At 53.7% G+C, this 4690-nt stretch overlaps 1 non-coding gene across 1 annotated transcript; it reads right to left on the reverse strand.

Moving 5' to 3' along the window:
• TRNAF-GAA lies at positions 1-73 on the reverse strand. Its single transcript has one exon. It is a non-coding gene; the product is annotated as a tRNA-Phe (tRNA).
• Between the last annotated feature and the right edge of the window lie 4617 nt (positions 74-4690).

Below are 4690 nucleotides of genomic sequence, written 5' to 3' on the forward strand. Positions count from 1 at the left end.
TGCCAAAACCTGGGATTGAACCAGGGGCCTTTAGAGCTTCAGTCTAACGCTCTCCCAACTGAGCTACTTTGGCACCTACATGAAAGCATTTTGGCCAGTTGCTTCTCTGTCTGGGATGTTTTTGTCAGCAGTTGCACACAAAAAGGACAGGAAAACAAACGGCTGCTCCACACCCCCACCGGAGGAACCCGGCACCATTAGCTGTGGTGAGTAAGAAGTGTCTGTTGGCTGACAGGGCCTGTCCCTCAGGAGCTGGAACAGCAGCTGCTGCCTCCCCCTCGGCTCCAGGCTGTGGGAAATGCTCATTGCCTGGCTGCATGGGCGGATGCTGCTCCGTGCTCTGGAGAGCATCTGTATTGCTCTGTCAACCCCCCGTCTTCACTGAGCCAGTCTGGTAAGGTCTCAAGTGCCCCCTCCGGCCTGGCAGCTGAGAGTCTGTGCAGACATCAGCCCCCTGCCAGCCCCACAGCCAGCAGAAGCGCCAGCCCCCCCAGCACCACAGGGGCACTCAATGCACTTCCTGTGGGGAAATGGCTCCTTGGCGTCCTGCTGCTAGTGTGAGAGCCAGGAGAGAGCAGTGTCTGGCTCACCGTGGGGGAGAGAAGAGACCTGATGAGTGCAGATCTCCCTCAGCCTCCCCCGCAATGCTGGTCAGTTTTACTGTCAGTGCTTCCCTTCAGGGCCGGCCCTAGAGGGGTCTGGGACAAATCCCCCCCTTTCCTCCTCAGGCCCTGCCCCCACTCCACCCCTTCCCCTAAGTCCCCAACCCATCCCGTCCCATCTCTTCCCTTCCTGCACCTTCCTGCCCCATTCCTCTCCCACCCCCACCTCTTCCCATCCCTGATCCTTCCCCTCCCCACCCAGTGCCTACTGCACCCCACTGAACAGCTGATCACTGACAAGTGGGGGGCACTGAAAGGGAAGAGGAGGAGCTTGTCAGCAAGGCCTGTAGTGTGTATGGGGGAGGGTGGGGAGCTGGCTGCCAGTAGGTGCTGAGCACCTATTTTTCCTCTGTTGGTTCTGCAGCCCCATAGCTCCCATGGAGTCGCTGACTTGGCTCCTTTCACACTCTAGAGAGAGGAGCAGAACCAGGGCTATGGCTGATCTATGGGGCACCAGGTGAGTGCCAGAGGCTTCAGGGGCGGAGGGTTTGCCTGACCCCTCAGGGTCACAGTGTGAGGTGGTGCCCCAGGGATCTCTATGAAAGGAGCAGAACAGGATTTACTTGGGGTGGGGAGAGAATTGAGAGTGTCCTAGGGGGTTGTACAGAGGTATTGCCCGGGTGAGATACTGGCTAAAACACAGACCTCGCTGTGAGCAGGATTGGAACCTGCGCAGGAAAACCCCATTGGATTTCAACTCCAACGCCTTAAGCACTCAACCATCACATCTGTGAGCACAAAACTGCCCCAATGCCAGAGAAACTGGTTGACATAACCTTAGTCCCAGATCTGGACCTTAGCGTCCAAAATATGGGGGTTAGCATGAAAACCTCCAAGCTTAGTCACCAGCTTGGACCTGGTACCTGCTGCCACCACCCAAAAAATTAGAGTGTTTTGGGGCACTCTGGTCCCCCTGAAAAACCTTCCCTGGGGACCCCAAGACCCAAATCCCTTGAGTCTCACAACAAAGGGAAATAATCCTTTTTCCCTTCCCCCCTCCAGGTGCTCCTGGAGAGATACACAGACACAAGCTCTGTGAAACTACACAGAGACTCCCCCCTCTCTGTTCCCAATCCTGGAAACAAAAAGGACTTTCCTATTCCCCCCAGAGGGAATGCAAAATCAGGCTAGCAATCCAACACACAGATCTCCCCGATTTCTTCCTCCCACCAATTCCCTGGTGAGTATAGACTCAATTTCCCTGAAGTAAAGAAAACTCAACAGGTCTTAAAAGAAAGCTTTATATAAAAAGAAAGAAAAATACATACAAATGTGCTCTCTGTATTAAGATGATACAACACAGGGTCAATTGCTTAAAAGAATATTGAATAAACAGCCTTATTCAAAAAGAATACAAATCAAAGCACTCCAGCACTTATATTCATGCAAATACCAAAGAAAAGAAACCATAGAACTTACTATCTGATCTCTTTGTCCTTACACTTAGAAACAGAAGACTAGAAAGTAGAAACTACTTCTCCAAAGCTCAGAGAAAGCAGGCAGACAAAAGACTCAGACACACAATTCCCTCCACCCAAAGTTGAAAAAATCCGGTTTCCTGATTGGTTCTCTGGTCAGGTGTTTCAGGTGAAAGAGACATTAACCCTTAGCTATCTGTTTATGACACTGGTAAAGAATCCCAATGCCCAGGCTTGAAGTCATCTGAACTACAGAATTCCCACAGCAAACCTGGCTCCCAAAGCACGGGGGGGATTTGGGGTTTGTTCTCTTTGCTTAGCCATGTGCAGTCGCACAAAGAGTGTGTTTAAAAGTCTCCCCTCCCACAGAGCTGGAATGGGAAATGATTCTCAACTTGAAGCCTGATGTAGGGTGACCAGATGTCCCGATTTTATCAGGACTGTCCTGATATTTGTTTGTTTGTCCCATGTCCCAACCGATGTTTGGTTGGGACACTGGACAAACAAATAACTTTGTCCTCTGCTACGGCACACAGGCATAGTCTGGAGGGATACTTGCCCCCCCCAATTCCGCCCCTTCATTCCCCAATTGAATCCCTCCCCAAATCCTCGACCTGGCCCTGCCTCTTCCCCAAGCACGCGGCATTCCTCCTCCCTCCCAGGTTTGCACATGGGCCATGGCCATGGTCAGAAGCGCAGCGCGGAGGCTGGTCCAGCCCTGCAGCCTGTAGGGCAGCACACTGGGGCTGGGGGCAGGGCAGAGCAAGCAGGACCCATGTCGGCAGGGGGTGGAGACACACGTGGGACGGACACGCTCCTGCTGGGAGGGGCTGGGCCCGGCTGCCTGGTTTGCCCCTTGCCCAGGAGCTGCAGGAGGGGCCCGGAACACGGCTCGGCTGCAGAGCTCGGAGCCCGTGCTGGGCCCAGGAGCGAGGGGATGGGGGAACTGGGGGTGTAGCGGGGGTTGGAGCCGAGAATTGGTTGGAGATGAGGCTGTGCCACTGCCGCTTGGCAGCAGGAGGGGCCCTCTAGCTTTTTTTTTTTGCTCTGCCCCCCACATCCCAATATTTCATCTTTGACATCTGGTCACCCTAGCCTGATATGAAGGAGGATGTCTGGACCAAGGGGCCAGGGACTGGCCTTTGATAGAGAAACCACTGTCAACTTTTAGCCAATTAAGACAAGTCAGCAAATAAGAACAACTTCAGGTATCAGTAACTGCTACAGGTTGCAAATTCCTACATGTAGCAGTTTCTGGCACTACACCTGCACAGCTCTGCTCCCCGGCTCTTCTCGGGCTCCTGCTCTCTCCTTAGCTCTGCCCCACTCTCGCCCAGGCAGTTCCAGCTCACATGGAGGATGGGACCCCCTGGCCTGGTGACTCCCTCATTACACTGTCTGGCCTGTCAGTGCAGCTAACTTGGAGCTTTGGCCAATCCCTATTGTCCCTGAGGACTGTCAGTCTCAGGGTCCTGATTTCCCATTGATCCTTCCCCCTTCTATTGGTGCTGGGGACTAGCCAACCAACTCCCACCCCCCCGCCCACACACACAGTTTTAGTAAAGGGCCAAGAGCCCCCTTACAGAAGCAGCCCGTGAGGGTCACCGATGTGCAGAGAAGGCAGCCTAAGCTGGTCCCATGGTGTAATGGGCAGCACTCAGGACTGAATCCTGTAATCACCCTTGTGCTTTCTGCCACACTTATCCTTTGGCCCACATGGCGCTTGAAGAAAGGAGTGCCAGGGCTGGGATTAATAGTCAGGGCTTGGCAGGAGGGAGGAAGAGTCCCAGGCTGGAGCCCCACACACCTTCCCTCCTCTGGGCACCTAGAGCAGAGACAACCCAGCTCTGTCCGCTGGATACCTCAGCAGAGTAGGTGAGTTCATGTAATACAGTCTGGTCCCAAAGCCTCCTCCCAACCCTGGTCATCAGTAGCTGCCAGGGGAGAGCTCATTCACACCTCGCTTACAAATCATCATTTGAAATTCTAAGGTTGGCCAACATTGCCAAAGCCAATGCACCGACATTGTCAGCAAACACAACAGCTGGGTGAGGAAACCCGGCTTTGTCCAGACTTTCCAAACCTATTTTACTTTCTCAGGTACAAGTAGTTTTCATACGTTGTATCTGCTTTTAAAGTGTGTGTTAACGTTTCAATTTCCATTCAAATTTCCAACCAATGACAACATTGGCAGCGCTGCATGTAACTACCTGACCACTGAGGGAGGGGGTGTTGGGGAAATTCGGGGAAGGGGGTGCACAGCCCCCTAGCTGGGGGGCGTATAGGGAATGCCCAGTTTCACTGAATTGAGTCTCCTACTGCAGCACCTCAGTAGGTTACATCAGAGAGGAGCTGCAGTGTCTAGGCAGTGGGATGCCTGTGCCTTTAAGAGCCCAGCCCTGGGAAGCCCATGCTGAGAGGTGCTGCCTGTGAGAGGGGCAATAAAAAAGCCCTCTGCTCCCCACACCCATGTTTGCAAACACTGGAGTCTCAGCCCACTGGGATAACTGTTACCCCTCTGCCGCTGCCTGTCCCAGGGTTTAACCCTCTGGCAGCGCCTCCCCCTGGGCTTAACTCCGGCTCTTTCCCCCCTCCCTGACTTTGCCTTCA

Source organism: Gopherus evgoodei, unplaced genomic scaffold (genome assembly GCF_007399415.2).
Source record: "Gopherus evgoodei ecotype Sinaloan lineage unplaced genomic scaffold, rGopEvg1_v1.p scaffold_140_arrow_ctg1, whole genome shotgun sequence".
Lineage (NCBI taxonomy): Eukaryota > Metazoa > Chordata > Testudines > Testudinidae > Gopherus > Gopherus evgoodei.